At 35.9% G+C, this 24944-nt stretch overlaps 1 protein-coding gene across 1 annotated transcript in view; it reads left to right on the forward strand.

The window, feature by feature from the left end:
* The window catches only part of RPP30 (ribonuclease P/MRP subunit p30), a 427811-nt gene that overhangs the window by 17525 nt on the left and 385342 nt on the right, over positions 1-24944 (forward strand). The gene's annotated exons all lie outside the window — the stretch shown is intronic.

Below are 24944 nucleotides of genomic sequence, written 5' to 3' on the forward strand. Positions count from 1 at the left end.
CCTCAGAAGATGACAAAACTCAGAGTCCCTACAGTGTATCACTCTAAATAGTCATTATACAATCAAAGATTACTATCTATGTGAACAAATAAGAAAATTTTACTCATAGTCAAGAGCAATATCAAGCAAGAGAAAATAACCCTGAAATGATTCAGATGTTGGAGTTTGCAGACAATAACTTAAAAGCATTTATAAATATATTTAAAAATGTAAAATAAAATATCGTGATAAAAATGAAGAGACATGGAAAATCAACAAAAAATTTGAAACTAGCAAATAACCAAATCAAAAATTTAGGACTAAAAAGTACAATACCTGAAATAAAAATTTCACTGGATGAATTAAACAAAATTTGGTATAAAAATATTTGAATAAATCATGGCCAAGGATTCCCCACATACAGAAAAGAATGTAAACCTTTAGATCCTTGAAGTTCAGTGGACCAAAATGGAAACAAATTAAAAGAAAACCACATTTACGTACATCCAAGTCAAACTGGTGAAAACAAAGGATAAAAAGGAAACTTCAGGGAAGCCAGAGAACACATTACATAGAGGCAAAATAAATACAGACAGTCTATGACTTACAATGGTTTGACTTATAATTTTCCAATGTGTGAAAGCAATACACATTCAATAAAAACTTTACTTTGAATATCCATGCAACCATTCTGTTTTTCACTTTTAATACAGTATTCAATAAATTGCATGAGATATTCAACATTTTATTATAAAACAGGCTTTGTGGTTAGATGATTTTGCCCAATTACAGGCTAATGTAAATGTTCTGAGCACATTTAAGGTAGGATAGGCTAGTCTATAAGGTTAGGTAGGGAGGTATATTAAATGCATTTCTGACGTGATATTTTAATGGGTTTATTGGGATGTAACTCTATTGAAATTTGACCATATGTATATGAATGGTGGCTAATGTCCCACAAGAAATAATGGAATCCAAAAGGCAGTGGAAAGAAAAAATACTGTCAGCATAGAAATTATTATTTTAAAATAAAGAAAAAATAAAGACAATAAAAAGGGTGATAACTGATTTATAGCAGATTATACTAAATTAAATGCTACAGGAAGTTATTCAGCTAAAATAAATCATAATATATAGATTCCTTCAGATCTACAAGAAGGAATAAAGAGCATCAGAAATGCAAATAAGTGAATAAATATATTATCCATTTTTTCACTGAATGTCTTTAAAATCCCTTGCATATTTGAAGAAAACATTGTAACTTTTATTGTTAGGTCTACAATATATGTACATGTAATATACATAATATTAATAGCACAAAGGATGGGGTAGGAGGTTAAATGGATCTATGCTGTCTGGAGGCTTGTACATTTTACAAAAAAATAAAAAAAGGTGCAATATTAACCTACAACAACTTTGATGAGTAAAAGATACATATTATAACACCGATGGCAACCAATAAATGTAAATCCAAAGAGGTATAACTTAAAAGTTAATGGAGATATTAGGGTTTAAATTTTGTCCCTCTAAAATTTATATAAAGTTCTAATCGCAGTATTTCAAAATGTGAGTTTATTTGGAGATACGGTTTTTACAGAGGTAATCAAGTTAAAATGAGGTAATTTGGGTAGCCCCTAATTTAATAGGATTTGTGTCCTTTTAAGTGGTAAAATTTGGAGACAGACACACATACAAGGAGAAAGCCAGGTGAACAAGGAGATGGCCATCTATAGGCCAAGGAAGAGAAGCTGGAACAAATTCCTCTCTCATGGTCCTCAGAAGGAACCAACTATGCCAACACCTTGATTTTAGACTTCTAGTCTTATAAGCTGGTCCAACCTGCCTTATTTTGTTGTTGTTGTTATTGTTGCTGTTGTTTTGTTTTGTTTTGTTTTGTTTTAGGCTTTTAGCAGCCTAAAGCCATGGTTTTTCATTTCTGTCTCTGGTGATAAGTGGAAAAGAGGCATGAGGAAGGGGCTTTACTAGCCCAACCCAAGACAGAAACTAAGAACCCACAACTGTATTCTCTCCCTTCAATACCCCTGCACACTGAGACAAAGACATTTCTTTTGTTTAAACTATGTATAGTGTGGTATTTTGTTACAGTAGAGATAGCACATTAATATAAGAGGATTTAAAATAAAATTTTAACAAATATTTGATTAAAAGAAAAGTAGAAAAAGAGGAACAGGAACAACAACCAAAAGAGAAAAAAAAAAGGAAGGATAATGGAGAAAAAAATAATAAAAGGTTAAACATAAACCCAATCACGTCAGTTAAATGTAAATAAATGAAATACCTTATGTAAAAAACAGAGGATGTCAGACTGAATTTAAGAAAGCAAGATCTAAATATATGCTATTTGCACATTAGACATAAAGACACAGCAAGATAGTCAGTAGAAGGATAGTGAAAGGTATTTATGAAAGGACTAAGCATAAGGTGAATCGATGTGTTAATAAATATTATTGTATATGTTATATTAGTATCAAATTATCTTTGTAAATATTCATGTAATATAAATTTTTTATGATGAGCTTTACTATAAATAACAAAGGACATTTTACAATTCTAAAAGTCTCTATTAGGAGGATGAAACAATCATAAATGTCTATAATCTAATAACAGTTTCAAAATACACGGGGTGACAGTCTAACAGAACTAAAAGGAGTAAAACCAGACGCACAAATTAGGTAGAAATTTTAATAGCCCTCTCAAAATAATTAAAAGAATAACTAGATGAAATTCATCAGTAGACTATAAAATAGCTAAACAACGGCATCAACTGCTTTGATCCAATTGACATTTAGGGAAAAATATATACTGCAAAATGCACTTACTTTAATGCCAGTAGATAGTCATTGAGGCACACTATATGCTGTCATAAAACAAATCTGAATAAATTGCTAAGGACTGAAATTTTACAAAGCATGTTCAGTAGTGAAGCATATTTAATGCATTTCTGACTTATGATATTTTATTGGGTTTATTGGAATAAATGGCTCTACCATTCTGGGGTCTGGAAGGTGGTGGCACTCTTCCCAAGCTCCACTAGGCAGTGCCCCAGTGGAGACTCTTTGTCAAGGCTCCAATCCCATATTTCTCCTTGGCACTTCTGCAGTAGAATCTCTCTGCAGTGGCACTGAACCTGCAGCAGTCTTCTTCCTGGGCACTCAGCCTTTCCCATACATACTCTGAATTCTAAGTGGAAACTTCCAAGCCTCCTTTACTCTTGCATTCTGAAAGCCTGAAGAAGTAACACCACATGAAAACCACCACGGTGTAGGGCTTGTGCCTTCCAGAGTGGCAGCCTGAACTGTATATGGGTCCCTTTGAGCCATGGCTGGAGCTCAAACATCAAGGGATGCAGGGAGCAGTGTGCAAGCCTGCACAGAGCAACAGGGTCCAGAGCCTGGTCCCTGACACCATTCTTTGCTCCTAGACCTCTGGGCCTGTGATGGAAGGGGCTGCCTCAAAGATCTCTGAAATGCCTTCAAGACCTTTTTCCCATTGTCTTGGCTATTAGGACTTGGCTCCCTTTTAGTCATATAAATCTTTCTAGCAAGTGCTTGCTTCCTACCCACTTCAATTCCTCTCCTTAGGACACTCTTGCTTGCTCTACCACATGGCCAAGCTGCAAAATTTCCAAACTTTTATTCTCTGCTTACCTTTTAATTGTAAGTTTCAACTTTAAGTCATTCCTTTGCTCTCATATCTCCTACAAGCAGCCATGCCACACCTGGGACACTTGGTTGCTTAGAAATTTCTTCTGCCAGATGCTCTAGGTTATAATTCATAAGCTAAAACTTCCACAAATCCCTAAGACATGGACACAATGCAGCTAAGCTATTTGCTAGGGTGTAGCGTGGGTGACCTTCACTCCAGTTCTCAATAACTTCCTCATTTCCATCTGAGGCTTCATCAGCCTGGCCTTTGCTGTTCATATTTCTATCAGCATTTTTGTGATAATTACTTGACAAGTTTCTAAGAAGTTCCAAACTTTCCCCCATCTTCCTGTCTGGAGCCCTCCAAACTCTTCCTACATCTGCCTGTTGCACAGTTCCAAAACTGCTTCATCATTTTCAGGCAACTTCATAGCAACACTCCACTCTCAATACCAATTTTCTGTCTTCATCCATTGTGCATTGCTATAAAGAAAAACCTGAGACTATGTAATTTATTATCAAAAATAGGTTTATGTAGCTTATGGTTCCACAGAATGTGCAAACATAGCACCCATGTCTGCTCAGCTTCTGATAAGGTCTCAGGAAACTTACAATCATGATGGAAGGTGAAAAGGGAGCAAGTATGTCACACAGCCTAAAAGAGCAAGAGAGAAGGGGGAGATCCCAGACAATTTTAAACAACCATATCTTGCATGAACTCATCAATGAGAACGCTCTCATTACCATGAAGACAGCACCAAGTGATTCATGAGGAATCCACCCCCATGACCCAAACACCTTCCACAAAGCCCTACCTGCAACATCGGTGATCACATTTCAACATGAGTTTTGGAGGAGACAAAACGTTTAAGCTGTATCACAACCTTAACAAATTTTAAGAAATTAAAACCAGCTATTTGTAAAGAATTATAATTATAACCAAATGAACTTTACCCGAAACTATATCATTGATTTAAAATCTAAAATCTATCAATACATTCACCACATTATCAGAATAAGTAATAAACAAAATACAAAAAGACTGTAACTATCAAAAAATCAAAAAATATGAAAAATTGATCATTTTTGATGTCATTTGATTGAATTATTTGATACAATTCAATATTCATTGAGTTAAGAACTCTCAACAAATGAGAAACAGAAGAGAATGTCCTCATTCTATAAAAGGCATCTGAGAAAAATCTACAAGGGACATCATACTTAATGATGAAACATTTAATGACTTCTTACTGGGATCAAGAACAGACGTTTACTATTATTCCTGCTATTCAACATTGCACTGTATAATCTAACTAGTGCAATAGTGCAAAACATAGATTAAAGAAACAAATATTGAAAAGATAGGAGTGAAATTATGTTTATTCACAGATGATATTGTTGTCTATATGGAAAATCCTTAGTAATCTGGGAAGCAATTATTGTAACTAATGTTTGAATTTAGCAAGGTTTCAGGACACAAAATCATTAAACTAAAGTGAATTGCATTTCTATATTCTACCATTAAAATTGAAAATAACACTTAAAAGACTATTACACTTAAAATAATATAAAAAATATTTCATAGTTCTTAGAAATAAATTCAACCAAAAGTGTGCAATACCTCCATACCAAAAACCACATAACATTGCTGTAAAACATTTTTAAAGACCTAAACAAACATAGAATTGCAGCATGTTCACGAATCAGAACAGTCAGTATTTCTAAGATGTCAGTTATTTCCCAAATCTATAAATTCAATGCAATCCCATAATCAAAGGTAGTCATTTTCTAGAAATTGTCAAACTGATACTATAATTTACATGAAAATTCAAAAGACATAGAATAGCCCAAATATTCTTGAAAAAAAGAACAAAACTGATGGACTTTCGTCATCTCACTTCAAGTCTTAGCATAAAGTTTCAATAATAAAGATAGTGTGCTTTTGGCTTAATGACAGTCAAAGATATCAATGGAAGAGTTCAGAAACAGACCAATTCTTATATGGTCAAATAATTTTCCAGAAAATGACCAAAGTTATTTAATAGGGAAAAAGGAGTCTTTCTTTAAAAATGATGCTACAGCAACTGAATATTCACATGAAAAAAATAAAAATAAACCATGAACTCTTCTGTTAGTCTGTTTGTGTTACTATAAATGAATACCTGAGGCTGGGTAATTTATAAAGAAAACAGGTTTATTTGGCTCACAGGTCTACAGGCTGTATGATAAGTACAGTGCCAGCATCTATTTCCGAGGAGGGCCTCAGGCTGCTTACCCTTATGATGGAAGGCAAAGGGGGTAACAACATGTACAGAGATCACATGGTAAGAGTGGAGCAAGAGAGCAAGTAGAGAGATGCCGGGCTCTTTTTAACAACCAGTTCTTGTGGGAATTAATAGAGTGAAAAGCCACTCACCCCCTTAAGAAAAGGCATTAATCTATTGATGAGCAATCTATGCTCACAACCCAAATACCTCTCATTAGGCTTCATTTCCAACATTGGGCCTCAAATTTCAATCTGAGATATGAAGAGGACAAATATCCAACCTATAACAACTCTATACCATAAACAAAAATTGTTTTGAGATGAACCATAAACCTAAATGTAAGTGTTGAAAGTATAAAGTCTCTAGAATAAAACATAGAACATTATTTTTGTAGCCTGGAGTCAGGCAAACATTTCTTAAATACAACACAGAAAGCAATAACCATAAAAAACAAAAATTTATACACTAGATTCATCAAAATTTAAAGTATCTGCTCATCAAAAATAATTAAGAAAAAGAATAGGTAAGCTTCATACTGGTAGAAAATGTTTGTGATACAATATTTTTGACAAAGGTTTTATTTTCATAACATGTAAATAACTCCTACAATTCAATAACAAGAGGACAAACAACTCTATAAAAATGAGAAAAACTTGAACAGAAAACAGCCTCCCAAGGAAAAACATAGAAATGGTCACAAGCCCATGAATAAAGCATTCAACATAATTAGCTCTCAGAAAAATGCAAGTTAGAACCATCAGAAGATACCAGTACACACTTACTAAAAAAGCAAAAATACCCACAAGTCAATCACCGGGGCACATGGAGCAATCAGAACTCTCATACACTACACTGAAACTGTAAAACAGTACAACCACATTGAAAAACAGTTTGTTTTGTATTAAGTCAAACATACACCCACCCTATGATCCAGCATTTTCACACCTAGGTATTCTTCCAAAAAGAATGAAAACAAATGTCCCCAAAAATCTTGTTAAAGAATGTTCATAGTGTATCCCTTCATAATAGCAAAAAACTTGTAAGCAACCCAGATGTCCATCAACAGGAGAATTAATAAATAAATTGTGGTATATTAATAAAAGGAGTCCTACTCAGCAATAAAAATAAATGTATTACCGATACATACAACAACATGGAGTTATGTCAAGCAAAAAAGTCAGGCATTAAAGAGTACACATACTATGTGAGTCTATTAGAAATTCTAAAACAAGCAACACTATAGTGGAAAATTCATAAAAGTGTTGCCTTTTGGGTGCAGAGGTCATTGACTGAGAAAGAATTTTCTAGGTTGACAAAAATGTTCTATATCTTGATGAGTATTATGATCTGAATGTTGGTGTGCCCCACTCCCAAATTTATATGTTGAAATTTATTCCCCAATGCATGAGTATTAGGATGTTAGGGCTTTGGGAGGTAACTAGGCCATGAGAGAAGAGCACCCATCAATGGATTATGCTCTTACAAAAGAGGTTAAAGAGGGAGAGTCCTAGCCTCTTGGGTCCTTTTGGCCACATGAGAACACAGCAAGAGGTGCCATCTATGAAGCAGAGAGCGAGCTTTCACCAGACATCAGTTCCACTGGTGCCTTGATCTTGGACTTCCCAGCCTCCAGAACTGTGAGAAATAAATTCCTATTATTTATAAATTGCTCAGTCTAAGGTATTTTGTTATAGCAGCCTGAATGGACTAAGACAATAGGGATGGTGGTTACACTGGTGTATGTATCTGGGAAAACATTGAATGGCACATTTAAGATTTGTGTATTTTAATATATATAAATTTTAAATTAAAACTGAAAACAAAACCAATATTGGAAATAAAAGACAGTTTCACAGAGAAAAAGATATAAACACATGCCACAGACATAAAAACAAAAACTATCAATACAAGAAGGAATATAAAAAAGAATTCTACATATAATTTAATAAAAATCCCTTCTGAAAGTTAAGGTAAGGAATTGGATTTTGATACATAAGTTCTTAAAGTTTGAATATCATTTATGACAAAAAATTTCATACCATTTTTATTAGAGATATATGGGTCTTTTCATAGTATATTGTATTGGCACAAATTCTAGGTATTTACAGATGTATAGTCATTGCACTAAGAAATTCAAGAAAAAAATTTATTCCAATTATATCTCGCTAATTTGCCAGCAAAAATGACTAATTTTTCAACCTGGTGCTTCCCAAGGGAGGTCTAACTTGGCTGTAAATCTTTTAATTTTATTTTATTATTCTGTTGGCTGCTCCTGGACTTCACTGTGAAAGGTATTTGCTTGCAAACATATTAAAGTATGAAAAATATCCAGAGACAGTAGCCTAATATATTTTCACACATTTACCTATTATCTCAAGAAATAGCATCTGCTTCAATTATACTAATAAAATGATTCTATAACTCATAATGGATTCTGGTATGCTATTTTCTGCTTATTGAAAATAAAAACATAGCAAATTATATTAATTTCAAACAAATTTGCAACTAATGTCTTTCATTTATGAAAAGAGCAGCTAGCTACCTTGTTCACTGATACAGGCAGTATCTTTCTCACTTGCTCTCACCATTCTTCTAGTGATTTCAGGGCTAAGGAAAATGATTAGAATACTACCCACAAAATAATCATAGGGATATTGTTACACATAGTGCATCTTGAATGGTAAAATAACCAAAAATTTTCTGCTTTATTAATAGAATTACCTACTTCTACATGACCAAACTTCTGCTTGACCTTGTTTTACATAGTTGTCTAATATACTATTTTCTTCACTTATTTCTCCCAGACATCAGCAAAGACATCTGCAAAGGCTTGAAGCCATTCTCCTTTGCCTTAGGAAATTGGTCAGAAATGATTCAATGTACCAGCCCTCTCTTATTGCTACAGTTATATATGGGTCTTTTCTGTGAGCCATGCCAAGCATAAATCCAAAACCACAGGTATCACCATAGATTTTACATTACTTATGCTGACTTTCTAGTAGCCATTGGGAATACCATAAAAACTAACATGCCTAAGTGGGTTTAATCTCTCAAGAAAAGCTTCTCTGCATTTTCCTGCAACAAGGCATCCAGGCTACTTTAATTCAGTTCAATTACTGAGTCTCCAGCTCCACGGAGATTCCTGGCCAACCCCAATAAACAGATTTTCTCAGGTTGCCTCACACCCAAGCCCTGTAGTCTCTTTGCTCACAGTTACATAAAAATTGTGTTGTTGTATATAATCATCAATCACCTTGAGCAAAATAAATAAATTGGAGGAGCATTCTTGGGACTGGAAAAGAATAGTGAGCCTTAGGGAGAAGAGAATTGGTTGAGCCTATTCCTGCCTCAGATTTAAACTAAAATCCATTACATCCATCACCAGAGGTTCATTCCATTTTGGTGCCTGCCTACCTGTGCAAGATATTACTTCAAAGTAATATCTTTATAATTCTTTTTCTTACATTAAATTTCAGCCAAGCACAAGTATACATATGTAACAAACCTGCACGTTAGGCACATGTACCCTAGAACTTAAAGTATAATTAAAAAAAAAAAAATTTCAGCCAAGTTGAACATCTTTGGCTTTTTCTAGAATATAATGTACTTTCTTGAATCTGTGCCTTTGTTCTACTACTCTCTCTTACAACCATTTCTCCCCACATACATCCACACACTTACGTTCCCCTATTGTACTGAAACATTTCCTATCTATACCTCGATCTCACATTAGTTCCTTTTTGCTTTTTTTATAATTTTTAATTTTTGTGGATACATAGTAGATACATATATTTATGAGGTACCTGAGATGGTTTGATACAGGCATAAAATGCATAATATTCACATCATGGTAAATGGGGTATCCATCACCTCAAGCATTTATCCTTTCTTATCATTACAAATAATTCAATTATACTCATTTAGTTATTTTATATATTTTTAATTTAACTTTTATTTTAAGTTGAGGGGTGTATGTGCAGGTTTGTTATACAGATAAACTTGTGTCATAGGGGTTTGCTGGACAGATTATTTCATCACCCAGGTATTAAGCCTAATACCCATTAGTTATTTTTCCTGATCCTCTCCCTCTTCCCACTCTTTACCCTTTGATTGGGTCCAGTGTCTGTTCCCCTCTATGTGTCCATGTGTTCTCATCATTTAGCTCCCACTTATAAGTGAGAACATGTAGTATTTTGGTTTCTGTTCCTGCATTAGTTGGCTAAGGATAATGGCCTCCAACTCCATCCATGTTCCTACAAAGTACATGATCTTGTTCTTTTTTATGGCTGTATAGTATTCCATGGTGTATATGTACTACATTTTCTTTATCCAGTCTATGACTGACAGGTACTTAGGTTGATTCCATATCTTTGCTATTATGAATAGTGCTGTAATTAACACATATGTGCATGTCTGTATGACAGAATTGACTTATATTCCTTTAGGTATGTAACCAGTAATGGGATTGCTGGGTCAAATGATATTTCTATTTTTAGGCCTTTGAGGAATCACCACACTGTTTTCCATAATGGTTTAACTAATTTACACTCCCACCAACAGTATTTAAGTGTTCCTTTTTCTCCACAACCTCACCAGTATGTTATATTTTTACTTTCAATAGCCATTCTGACTGGTGTAACATGGTATCTCATTGTGGTATTTATTTACATTTCTCTAATAATCAGTGATGTTGAGCTTCATTTCATATGTCTGTTGGTCATATGTATGTCTTCTTTTGAAAAGTGTCTGTTCAGGTCCTTTGCCCACTTTTTTAATGAGGTTTTTCTCTTGTAAATTTGTTTATGTTCCTTACAGATGCTAGATATTACACCTTTATCAAATGCATAGTTTGCAAAAATTTGCCCCCATTCTGTAGGTTGTCAGTCTACTCTGTTGATAGTTTCTTTTGCTGTGCAGAAGTTCTTTAGTTTAATTAGATCCCATTTGTCAATTTTTGCTTTTGTTGCAAATACTTTTGGTATCTTTTATCATGAAATTTTTGCCCATTTCTGTGTCCAGAATAGTATTTCCTAAGTTGTCTTCTGGGGTTTTTGTACTTTTGGATGTTACATTTAAGTCTCTAATCCATCGTGAGTTAATTTTTGTATGTGGTGTAAGGAAGGGGTCCAGTTTCTATCTTCTGCATATGGCTAGCCAGTTACCCCAGCACCATTTATTGAATAGGGAGTGCTTTCCCCATTGCTTGTTTTTGTCAGTTTTGTCAAAGATCAGATAGTTGTAGATGTGCAGCATTATTTCTGGGCTCTCTATTCTGTTCCATTGGTCTATATGTCTGTTTTTGTTCCAGTACCGTGCTGCCATGCTATTTTGTTTACTGTAGCCCAGTAGTGTAGCTTGAAGCAGGGTAGTGTGATGCCTATAACTTTGTTCTTTTTGCTTAAGACCGCCTTGACTATTTGGGCTCTTTTTTGGTTCCATATGAATTTTAAAACAGTTTTTTCTAGTTATTGGTAGTTTATTAGGAAGAGCATTGAATCTATAAATTGCTTTGGGCAGTGTGGCCATTTTAATGGTACTGATTCTTCCTATCCATAAGCATGGAATGTTTTTCCATTTGTTTGTGTCTTCTCTGATTTCTTTCAGTCGTGTTTTTCAGTTCTCCTTGTAGAGATATTTCACCTCCCTGGTTAGCTGCATTCCTAAGTGTTTCACTCTTTTGTGTGATGATTGTGAATGGGATTGCATTTCTGATTTGGCTCTTGGCTGGACTGTTTTTGGTGTATAGGAATGCTAGTAATTTTTTTGTGTTGATTTTGTATCCTGATACTTTACTGAAGTTATTTATCAGCCTAAGGAGCTTTTGGGGCCAGACTAAAAAGTTTTCTAGATATATCTGCAAACAGGGATAGTTTGACTTCTGCTTTTCCTATTTGAGTACCCTTTATTTCTTTCTCTTGTCTGATTGCTCTGGCCAGAACTTTCAGCACTATATTGAATAGGGGTAGTGACAGAGGGTATCCTTTTTTTTTGTGCCAATTTTCAAGGGGGAATGCTTCCAGATTTTGTTCATTCAGTATGATGTTGGTTGTGAGTTTGTTATAGATGGCCATTATCATTTTGAGGTGTGTTCCTTCAATGCCTAGTTTATTAAGAGTTTTTAACATGAAAGGGTGTTAAATTTTAACAAAAGTCTTTTCTGCATCTATTGAGATAATCATGTGTTTTTTGTCTTTAGTTCTGTTTATGTGATGAATCTCATTTGTTGATTTGCACATGTTGAACCAATGTTACATCCCTGGGATAAAGCCTACGTGATCATGGAGGATAAGGTTTTTGATTTGCTGCTGGATTTGATTTGCCAGTATTCTGTTGAGGATTTTTGTGTTGATGTTCATCAAGGGTATAGGCCTGAAGTTTTGTGGGGATTTCTTGCTGTGTCTCTGCCAAGTTTTGGTGTCAGGATGATGCTGGTCACATAGGAAGAGTTATAGAGGAGTTCTACTCCTCAAATTTTTGGAAAGTTTCAGCAGGAATAGTACCAGCTCCTCTTTGTCTATCTCATCCTGAGCTTTTTCTGTTTGGTAGGCTATATATTTGGTAAGCTGATTCAATTTTGAAGCTCATTATTGCTATGTTCAGGGATTCAATTTCTTCTTGGCTCAGGCTTGGGAGAGTGTATGTGTCCAGGAGTTTATTCATTTCTTCTAGATTTTCTAGTTTATGTGCATAAGGGTATTCATCATATTCTCTGATGATTATTTGTATTTCTGTTGGGTCAGTGGTAATATCTCCTTTGTAATTTCCAATAGTGTTCATTTGGTTTTTCTCTTTTTTCTTCTTTATTATTCTATCTAGCAGTCTGTTTCATTAGTTTTCTCAAAAAACAAACTTCTGAATTTGTTGACTTTTTGAATGGTTTTTCATGTCTCAATCTCCTTCTCAGTTCTACTTTTAGTTATTTCTTGTCTGCTAGCTTTGGGATTTGTTTGCACTTGGTTCTCTAGTTCTTTTAGTTGTGATGTTAGATTAACTTGAGATTTTTCTAATTTTTTTACTGTGGGCATGTAGTGCTACAAAAACCCTCTTAACACTGCTGTAGTTGCATCCCAGAGATTCTGGTATGTTGTATCTTCGTTCTTATTAGTTTCAGAGAACTTCTTGATTTTGCCTTAATTTCATTATTTACCCAAAACTCATTTGGAGAAGACTATTCAATTTCCATTTAATTGTATGGTTTTGAGTGAATTTCTTAGTCCTGATTTTTAAGACTAAGAAATTTGATTGCCCTGTGGTTTGACAGAGTGCTTGTTATAATTTCAGTTATTTTATATTTGCTGAGGAGTGTTTTATATGTAGTTATGTGATTGACCTTAGCATGTGTGCTATGTGGTATTGAGAAGAATGTATATTCTATTGTTTTTGGGCAGAGAGTTCTGTAGATGTCTATTACGCTCATTTGATCCAGTGTTGAGTTCAGGTCCTGAATATCTTTCTTAATTTACTGCCTTGATAATCTGTCTAATACTGTCAGTTGAGTGTTAAAGTCTCCCAGGACTTTTGTATGGGAGTCAAAGTCTCTTTGAAAGTCTCTAAGAACTTGCTTTATAAATCCAGGGTGCTCCTGTGTTGAGTGCATATTTATTCAGGATAATTAGGTCTTCTTGTTGAATTGAACTCTTTACCATTATGAAATGCCCTTCTTTGTCTTTTTTGATCTTTGTTTGTTTAAAGTCTGTCTTATCTGAAATTAGGATTGCAACTGTTTTCCATTTGGTTGATAGATTTTTTCTCCCTCTATTTTGAACCTATAGGTGTCATTGCATGTAAGACTGGTCTCTTGAAGACAGCATACCAATAGATCTTGGTTCTTTATCCAGCTTTCCACTCTGTGCCTTATAATTGAGGCATTTTTTTTTTTTTTTTTTTTTTTTTTGAGACGGAGTCTCGCTGTGTCACCCAGGCTGGAGTGCAGTGGCGCGATCTCGGCTCACTGCAAGCTCCGCCTCCCGGGTTTACGCCATTCTCCTGCCTCAGCCTCCGAGTAGCTGGGACTACAGGCGCCCGCCACCACACCTGGCTAGTTTTTTGTATTTTTAGTAGAGACGGGGTTTCACCATGTTAGCCAGGATGGTCTCGATCTCCTGACCTCGTGATCCACCCGCCTTGGCCTCCCAAAGTGCTGGGATTACAGGCTTGAGCCACCGCGCCCGGCTGAGGCATTTAGCCTAGTTGCATTTGAGGTTAGTATCGATATGTGTGTATTTGATCCTGTAATCATGATGTTAGCTAACTATTATGCAGAATTGTTGTGTGGTTACTTTATAGTGACACTGGTCTCTGTACTTAAGTGTGTTTTTGTAGTGGTTGGTAATGATCTTTCTTTTCTATATTTAGTGCTTCCTTCAAAAGCTTTTGTAAGGCAGGTCTGGTGGTAATGAATTCCTTCAGCATTTACTTGTCTGAAAAAGGATCTTATTTCTCCTTTGGTTATGGACCTTGGTCTGATTGGATATGAAATTCTTGGTTGTAATTTCTTTCTTTAAAGAATGTTGAATATTGGCCCCCAGTATCTTCTGGCTTGCAGGGTTTCTGCTGAGAGATCTGCTATTGGTCTGATGGCCGTCCCTTTGTAGGTAACCTGCCCTTTCTCTCTAGCTGTCTTATCATTTTTTCATTCATTTTGACCTTAGAGAATCTGAAGATTATGTGTATTGAGGATGATCTTCTTATGAAGTATCTTACTGGGGTTCTCTGAATTTCCTGAATTTGAATGTTGACCTCTCCAGCTAGGTTAGGGAAGTTCTCATGGATGATAAACTGAAAGATTTTGTTTCTTATGAAGTTTCCCCACACCCCCCCATGTAAGTAGTTGTTTTCTACGTAAATAGTTGGTGTCTTTGTGGAGGGGATAATTGGTGGAGACTTCTGTCATCTTGCTCCAACTCTCCTCATTTACTTATTTTAAAATTTACAATCAATAATTGTTGACTATATTCACCCTCTTGTGCTATCAAATACTAGAGGTTATAAGTTCTACCTAATATATATGTTTTTATCCATTAATTATGTCTGCTTTCCTCCACTACCTTTCCCAGTCTCTGGTAACCATCATTCTACTCTCCATCTCCGTGAGTTCAATTATTTCAATTTTAGCTCCCATGAATAAGTAAGAACATGTGAAGTTTCTCTTTCTGTGCCTGGCTCATTTCACTTAACACAATGACCTACAGTTCTATCCATGTTGTGCAAATGTCAGGATCTCATTCTTTTTTATGGATGAATAGTACACCATTTTGTATATATATTTCACATTTTCTTTATCTGTTTGTCTGTTGGTGGACATTTAGGTTGCTTCCAAATCTTGGCTACTGTGAATAGTGCTACAATAAACATGGGAGTGCAGATATCTCTTTAATGTACTGATTTTCTTACTTTTGAGTATACACCTAGCAGTGAGACTGCTGGATAATATGATAGAGCTATTTTTAGTCTTTTGAGAAACCACCAAATTGTTTTCCACAGTGGTTGTACTAATTTACATTTCTACCAACAGTGTATGAAGATTTCTTTTTCTCTACATCCTCACCAGCATTTGTTATTTCCTGTCGTTTGGGTATAAGCCATTTTAACTGGGGTGTTCTTGGTGCCTTTGTCAAAAATAAGGTCACTGTAGGGGTGTGGATTGCTTTCTGGTCCTCTATTCTCTTTCATTGTACTATGCATCTGTTTTATGCCAGTACCATGCTTTTTTGGTTACTATAACTCTATAGTATAATTTGAAGTAAGGTAATGGGATTCCTCCAGTTTTATTCTTTTTGCTCAAGAAAGTTTTGGTTATTCTAAATATTTTGTGGTTTTATATAAATCTTAAGATTGGGTTTTTTCATGTCAGTATAAAAATGTCATTGGCATTTTGATAGGGACATTGACTCTGTAAGTTGTTTCAGGCAGTATGGACATTTTAACAATATTGATTCTTCCAATCTGTGAACATTAAACATCATTCCTTTTTGTGTGTCCACTTCCATTTCTTTAATCAATGTTTTATAGTTTTTGTTGGAAAGATCTTTCACTTCCTTGGTGAAGTTTAGTTCTAGCTATTTTATTTTATTTGTACATATTGTAAACAGGATTACTTTCTTGATTTCTTTTTCAGATTGTTCACTTTTGCCATATGAAAATGTTGCTAATTTTCTATGTTGATTTTGTATCCTGCAACTTTACTGAATTTGCTTATCAGTTCGAATAGTCTTTTTTTTTTTTTTTAGAAAGAGTCTCACTCTGTTGCCCAGGCTGAAGTGTAGTGGCACGATCTTGGCTCATTGCAAGCTCCACCTCCTGGGTTCATGCCATTCTCCAGCCTCAGCCTCCTGAGTAGCTGGGACTACAGGTGTCCACCACCACGCCCAGCTAATTTTTTGTATTTTTAGTAAAGACAGGGTTTCACTGTGTTAGCCAGGACAGTCTTGATCTCCTGACCTTGTGAGCTACCCACCTCCGCCTCCCAAAGTGCTGGGATTACAGGCATGAGCCACAGCGCCTGGCCATAGTGGGGGTTTTTTTTGTTTTTTGGGGGTTTTTTTGTGGTTTTTTTTTTTTTGAGTTTTTATGTCTTTCCAATTATAAGATTATATTATCTGCAAACAAGAATGCCTTTGACTTCTTTATTTCCAAATGGTTCCCCTTTATTTTTTCCCTTTGTCTGATTGCTCCAGCTAGGACTTCACATACTATATTGAAGAGCAATGGTGAAAGTGGACATCCTTGTTATGTTCCAGATCTTAGATAAAAGGATTTCAGTGTTTCCCTATTCAGTAATACTAACTGTTTGTCTGCCAAAGATGGCTTTTATTTAGTTCAGATACAGACCTTTTATATCAAGTTTTTTTAGGGTTTTTATCTTGTAGGAATATTGAACTTTATCAAATGTTTTTTCAGCCTCAATTGAAATGATTATATGATATTTATCCTTCATTCTGATGTGATATATCACATTGATTGATTTGCACATGTTGAACCATCTTTGCATCCCAGGGATAAATCTCACTTGGTTATAATGAATGATATATTTTTTTTCTTTTTGAGACAGGGTCTTACTCTGTTACCCAGGCTGGAGTGCAGGACACAATTACAACTCACTGAAGCTTCAACCTTTTGAGCGCAAGTGATCTCCTTCCTCAGCAAAGGCACATAATACCATGCCCAGCTAATTTTTTTTTTTTTTTTTAAGTAAAAGCAAGTTCTCAGTTTGTTGCCCAGGCTGGTCTTGAACTCCCAGGCTCAAGCAATCCTCTAGCCTTGGACTCCCAAAGTGGTAGGACTACAGTCATGAGCCACCTTGCCTGGCCAAATGATCTTTCTAATGGGTTGTTTAATTCAGTTTGCTAACATTTTCTTGAGTACTTCTGCATCAATGTTCATTAAGCAAATTTGTCTGTAGCTGTTTGTTTATTTGTTTTGTTTTGTTTGTTTGTTGATGTGTCTTTGGTTCTGGTATCAGGGTAATACTGGCCTCATAGAATTAGTTTAGAAGTATTCCCTCCTCCTCTATTTATCAGAAGTTTGAGTAAGATTGCTGTTAGTTCTTCTTTAAATGTTTAGTAAAATTCAGCAGTGAAGCCATTAGGTCTGAGCTTTTCTTTGCTGGGAGACTTTTTGTTATGGCTTTAATCTAATTACTTGTTATTGATCTGTTCAGGTTTTGGACATTTTCATGGTAAAATCTTGATAGGCTTTATATAGGAATTTATCCATTTTTTTCTAGGTTTTCCAATTTATTGGCATATAGTTGCTCATAGCAGCCTCTGATAAAATTTCTGTACTAACAGTTGTAGTGTCTCTTTTTTATCCCTGATTTTATTTATTTGAGTCTTTTCTTGTTTTTTCTTAGTATACTAAAGGTTTGTTAGTTTAATTTATCTTTTCAAAAATCCAACTTTTGTTTTATTGATCTTTTGTACTGGTTTCTCCATTTCAATTTGATTTATTTCTGCTCTGATCTTGTATTATTTCTTTTCTTCTACAAATTTTGGGTTTAGTTTGCTCTTGATTTTTTAGTTCTTTAAGATCCAACATTAAGTTGTTTATTTGACATTTTTCTACTTTTTTGATGTAGATGCTTTAGCTATAAATTTCCCTCTTAGTGCTGCTTTCACTGTATCCATTGGTTTTGGTATGTTATATTTCACTGTCATTTGTTTCAAGAGCATATTGTTTAACTTCAGTTTGTTTGTGTACTTTCCCAAATTTCTCTTGTTATTAATTTATAGCTTTATTCCATTGGGTTCAGGGAATATACTTGAAATAATTTTAATGTTTTTTTTTAATTTTTAAGAAAATTTTAAGAAAATTTTGTGGCTCAACATATGGTCTCTCCTTGGGAATGACCCATGCAATGAAGAGAAGAATGTATATTCTTCAGCCGTGAGATGAAATGTTTTATAAATATCTATTAGGTCCATTTGGTCTATAGTGCTGATAAAGTCTAATGTTTCTTTGTTGATTTTCTATCTCAATGGTGTGGCCAGGGCTGAAAGTGGCCAGCTACTGTTGTATTGGGGTATATCTGTCTCTTTAGCTCTAATAATAATTGCTTTATATATCTTTGCACTCCATTGTTGGCATATATATTTACAATTATAAAATCCCCTTGGTGAATTCACTCTTTTATCTTTACATAATGACTTTATTTTTTGCTTTTAGAGGTTTTGTCTGATATAAATATCACTACTCCTGCTCTTTTTCATTTTCCATTTGCATGGAATGTCTTTTTCCATTCCTTTATTTTTAGTCTTTGTGTGTCTTTTTAGGGGAAGTGTGTTTCTTGTATGGAACAGATCATTGGGGTCTGTGTTTTTTTTTTTTTCTTTTTTTTTTTTTTTTTTAATCCATTCAGCCACTCTGTGTCTTTTGATTGGAGAGTTTAGTCCATTTACATTCAATGTTATTATTGATAAAGAAGGACTCACTCCTGTCATTCTGCAATGTGTTTCCTGGTTATTTTGTGGTCTTATTTTGTTTCCTTCCTTCCTGTATTTCTTTTAGTGAAGGTGATTTTCTCTGGTGGTGTGTTTTAATTTCTTGGGTTTTTTTTTTTTTTTTTTTTTTTTGTAGCTGTTGTATGCTTTTAGATTTGAGGTTACCATAAGACTTGCAATACTATCTTGTAACCCATTATTTTAAACTGATGATGACTTAATGTTGATTACATAAACAAACACGCAAAATGAAAACTAATAAATACTCTACACTTTAACTTTATCCTCTCACTTTTTAACTTTTTGTTGTTTCTGTTTATGTCTGGTCCTGTCTATATCTTGAAAAGTTGTAGTTATTATCTTCATTGGTTCATCTTTTAGTCTTTCTACTCAAAATATGAGTAGTTAACACACCACAACTACAATGTTATACTATTCTGTGTTTTTCTGTTTACTGTTACCAGTGAGTTTTTCACTTCAGATGATTTTTTATTCCTCATTAACATCCTTTTCTTTCAGACTGAAGAACTTCCTTTAGTATATCTTGTAGGATAGGTCTGATGTTGATAAAAATCTCTCCATTTTTGTTTGTCTGGGAAAGTCTTTATTCCTCCTTCATGTTAGAAGGATATTTTTACTGGATATACTATTCTAGGGTGAACATTCTTCACCTTCAGCACTTGAAATATGTCATGCCATTCTCTCCTGGCCTGTAAGGTTTCCACTGAAAAGTCTGCTGCCAGACATATTGGCACTCAATGTATGTTATTTGTTTCTTTTATCTTACTGCTTTTGGGATCCTTTCTTTATCCTTAAACTTTTGGATTTTGATTATTACATGTCACAAAGTAGTTTTATTTGGGTTAAAGCTGCTTTGGGGTTCCATAACCTTCTCTCGTACTTGAATATCAATACCTTTTTCTAGGTTTGAGAAGTTCTCTGTTATTATTCCTTTGAATACAGCTTCTACACCTGTCTCTTTCTCTTACCTCCTCTCTAAGACCAGTAACTCTTAGATTTGCCCTTTTGAGGCTATTTTTTAGATCTTATTCATGTGCTTCATTGTTTTTTGTTTTTTTTTTTTTGTCTCCTCTGTGTATTTTCAAATAGGCTGTCTTCAAGCTCACTGTTTCTTTCTTCTGCTTGATCAATTTTGCTACTAAAGGACTCTGATGCACTATTCGGTAGTGAAATTGCATTTTCCACTCCAGAATTTCTGCTTGGTTCTTCCAAATTATTATAATCTCTTTGCTAAATTTAGCTAATAGGATTATAAATTTTTCTCTGTGTTATCTTGAATTTTGTTGTGTTTCCTCAATATAGTTATTTTGAATTCTCTGTCTAAAACATCACCTGTCTCTGTCTCTCTAGAACTGGTACCCCCTAAATAAGGTACCAGCTATGTTTATTTGATGAGGTCATGTTTTCCTGGGTGGTCTTGATGCTTGTGGATGTTTGCCAGTATCTGGGTATTGAAGAGTTAAGTATTTATTGTAGTCTTCACAGTTAGGCCTTTTTGTACCTGTTCTTGGGAAGAGTTTCCAAATATTCAGAGGGACTTGGGTATTTTAATCTAAGTTTTGGTATCTGCAGTCGTATCTGTATTGTAGGGTGCACAAAGCTCAGTAATGCTGTGGCTCTTGCAGACTTGTGGAGTTACCACCTTGGTGGTCTTAAATAACTTCCAGAATAATTCTCTGAATTACTAGCAGAGAATCTTGTTCTCTTCCTTTACTTTTCTCCAAACAAATCGAGTATCTTTCTCTCTCTCTCTCTTAATCTCCGTGTGTGTGGTGTGTGTGTGTGTGTGTGTGTGTGTGTGTGTGTGTGTGTGTGTGAGTGCGCGCGCGCGCGCGCGCGCGCGCTGAGCTGTCTAGAGCTGGGAGAGGGATAACACAAGCACCTCTGTGATTACTGTGACTGGGACTAGGTCTGACTTGAAGCTAGCACAGTACTGAGTATCACCACTGCCTGGCTACTGCCTATGTTCATTCCAGTTCCTAGGGCTCTACAATTAGCATGTGACAAAGCCAGCCAGGCTTATGTCCTTCCCTTCAGGGCAGTGAGTTCCCCTGATTTCAGGTGGTTCCAGAAATGCCATCCAGGAGCCAGGGCCTGGAGTCAGAAACCTTAGTAATCTATCTAGTGCTCTATTCTACTCATCCCAGCTGGTACCCAAGCCACTGGACAAAGGCTTTCCAAATATTCCCTCCACTTCAAGAAGGAAAGGAGTCTCTGCCAATAGCCATCACTGCCCCAGGGCCATGGCAAATATTGCCTGGGTAGCCGATGTTCACTCAATGTCCAAGGGTTCTTTAGTCAGCTTATGGTGAATGCTGCCAGACCTGGGGCTCTCCCTTCCTGGAAGTAGGCTCCTCTTTGGCCCAAGGCAGATCCAGAAATGCCATTCAAGATTCAAGTCCTGGAATAGGGGACCCCAAGGGCGTGCTTGGTGCTCTACCCCACTATGGCCAATCTGGTACCTAAGCTGCAAAACAAATTCCCCTTCGCTCTTCCCTCTCCTTTCCTCAAGCAGAAGTCTCTCGATGTAGCCACCACTGCTGGGAATACGCTGGGTCACACCTGAAGCTAGCACATCTCTGAGTCTCACCTAAGGCCCATGGTGAGTACTGCCTGGGTATCACTGCTGGTTATTCAGGGCTCAAGGAACTCTTTAGTCAGCAGGTGATGGATTCTTCCATGTCTGGGTCCTTCCCTTCAAGGCAGGATGTTCCCTTCTGGCCCAGGGTGTGTCTAGAAACGTCATCCAGGAGCTGGGTCCTGAAGTGGAGGCTTCATGACTCTTCTCAGTACCCTATCCTATTGTGGCTGAGCTGGTATCTAAGTTGCAAGGCAAAGTCCTCCTTAGTCTTCCCTCTCATCTTCTTCAAGTGGAGAGGTATCTGTACCAGAGCTGTGAGCTGTGCTGCCTGGGGCTATGGGAGGGCTGGAGTAAACACTCCCTTGGCCACTCCAGATGGTGTCTCACTAGGTCGTATGTCCCTCAAGTCCACTGGCTCAGAGCCCAGCACAGCACCAGAACTTGCCCAAAAATTTTAGTCCTTGTGGCCTAGATTGCCTTACAAGTTTATTTAGGACCCCAGAGCCCTTAAACCTACAGTGGAGGGGCCTGCCAGAACTCAGGTTCCAACCACTGGGATAGGCAATTCCCCTCTGGCTAGAGCTGTTCTAAATGCTCCCTCAGTGGGTGCCAGCTGAATTCTGCCAAGTGTTGCTTTCTGCTGTGACAAGGCAGCACTGACTTTCAATGCACAGTCCCACAGATCCTATACTCTCCCTCCCTGAAGCACACAGATTCTTTCTCCACACCATGTGGCTGCTGCTGGGAGCGAACGGGGTGGGGGGGGGGTGGTATTAGCAATGTAAGACTGTCTTTCCTACCCTCTTCCGTACCTCTTTCAGTGATACGAAGTTAAAATCAGGTACTATGATCACTCATCTGATATTTGGTTCTTATGAAGGTGTTTCTTATGTGGATAGTTGTTCAATTTGGTGTTCTAGCAGGAAGGATAATTAATGAAGGCTTCTAATCAACCATTTTGTTCCTTCTCCTGTCTCACTGCAATTTTTCAAATAATTATTCCTTAATGTTCCGAGATTCTCCTTAATTGACATTTCTAGGGGCTTCCATAGTCCCTCTACTCCTCCAAAAATTAATAAATAAATGAAGCCCTAGGAAGAAAAAAAAGAGACAATACAAAATATTTTATATATATACAGTAAACATGAAATAGAATCATTATAATCTAAAGTCAGCTTATAATATTATAAAAACAGGATGAATCCATGTTAACAAAGTTAGGTCTGTTCTACGTGGTTTAAAAATTGAGAGATATCAAATAAAAACATAGATTTCTGGCTTCTCTTTAAAAATATTTCTGGCAATACTATACCTACGTTTTAACATGCCAAAAATTATCTGGGGCTGGGGAGCAGCTAATCCCTTTGAGAGAGTCTGTGGGCTCCGGTTCACCACTCCTGGTCACTGCCTGCAACACTTACATGTGTTACCTACTACACCTCTGTCAGCGTGTGAATTTACAGCCTTGTATAGACCAAGGTTGAAACTTTAATCTCTATGTTTATGTTGATAATATGAGGTCAAAGATGAAACAAAAAGGAAGAAGGATTTGTGTTCTGAGATTTTTAAAAGCAGCAGAAGAAGAAGAATATAAGAAAGAATATATATCCAGTTTTTCTGTTTCAGTAGCTTTACTTAAGACTAGTTTGCAAATGGCTTTGTCATGATCAGATAGGACAGGAATGTGAAATGGTTAATAACATGCATTAAATTAAAACTCTTTGTTTATCTAGGTAGCCTGGTACCTGACTATAGACGGTAACTAAATAACAATGTCATAGAGCTAAATTTCCAATGCAAAGACATCATTCAAAGACGTGCTTCAGGTGCTACAGTTTGATGCTCTACACTGCCCTGTCAACAAAATGCGTGGTTCATTTATGCTCAGGCAAATAGGAACACATGAGTCCTATGTGGAAATCCAAAAGGAATGGTCTATGAGAAAGCAATTCCTGTATTTGATCATAGACTGTTGTCCCTTTCAAAGCCAGTGTATTCTTTAGCATATGATCTCATCTCTGGAGACTAGTAAAAATACATCATTTCTAGTAAATACAAATTTTTACTTTAGTATTATAAGAAAATGGGGACACTTTAGACCATAAAAAAGGGACATTTTAGACCATTTTATGCTTTGGGGAAAAAGACTTTTAAACATGACATGCCATCCAAAAAAATAAATAGCTTCATAAAACTGCCCTAGGGAACATGAAAAAGTTGTAAGAACAAAATCTTCTGAGACATTAAATGACCCACAAAATGCAGTTATTGACTATAATATTTTGTTCTTCATAATACTTATAGAACCTCTAAAATATCCCTTTTAATATAGGTGAACAAAGCTACTACCACATCATATTAGCTTCCTAATGCCACTGTAACAAATTACCAGAAACTTCATGGCTTAAAACAACACACATTTATTATCTTACAACTCTGGAGGTCAGAAGTGCTAAAATTGAGATGTTTTCAAGGCTGTGTTCCTTCTGGATGCTCCAGAAGCAAATCCATTATCTTCTTCCACCCAGCTGCTAGGGGCCATTTACATGCCTTAGCTCATGGCCTCTTCTTCCATCTTCAAAGCCAGCACCGTAGCATCTTCAAATCTCTCTCAGACTCTGACCCTCCCCTATCCTTCTTATAGTGTCTTGTGGTTACATTGGTCACCCCCAAAGATAATCCCAGATAACATCTCATCTCAAAGTTCTTAATTTAATTTCATCTGAAAAGTCCCTTTTTCATTGAAGGTAACATATTCACAGCTTCTGGGGGTTAGGAAATTGATATCTTTGGACAGCCATTACTCTGCTTACAAGACACATTGGTCTTGATTGGACTTGGAATATAAACCATGACAGCAAGGAATGTAATGAGAGTAAACAAAGTGCATTTAGGTAACTCTCAAAGTTGTTTCGGACAAAACTGAATCACGTAAAAACAGAACATCCTATTTTGCTGCAATTTTTTTTACCTTTAATCTACTAATGTATATTTGAAACGACTGTTTTTAGAAATATTTTTCTTTGAATGTTGCAGATGTGAATGAGATGAAAAGAAAATAATGAATACACACTTATTGATCATTGTACTAAGGTCATTGAACAACATAATCTCATCAAATAGTTAAGTATTTTAAATAATATAAAACACATGGAAGCTTTACCCAAGAAGAGACGGTGATCTTATTTAATATGCTGTGCAGCTAAATGAAACCCTGATGAGAAAAAGGGGCCTTCAGATATAGTAAAGATTGCACTGTGTGTGTGTGTGTGTGTGTGTGTGTGTGTGTACGCACGCATAGTAACATAACATTCAGTAAGCATACATTATGTTCCAGGAACTTTTCCTAGCACTCTGTACATATTACTTGTTTAACCCTCACCATAACCCAATGGAGCAATTCCTACAATTATCCTTTTACAGATTATTAAACTGAGGCATAAAGAAATGACCTACCCCAAATTTCCAACCTAGTAAGCAATGAAGCTTGGAT

Source organism: Macaca thibetana, chromosome 9 (genome assembly GCF_024542745.1).
Source record: "Macaca thibetana thibetana isolate TM-01 chromosome 9, ASM2454274v1, whole genome shotgun sequence".
NCBI classification, from domain to species: domain Eukaryota; kingdom Metazoa; phylum Chordata; class Mammalia; order Primates; family Cercopithecidae; genus Macaca; species Macaca thibetana.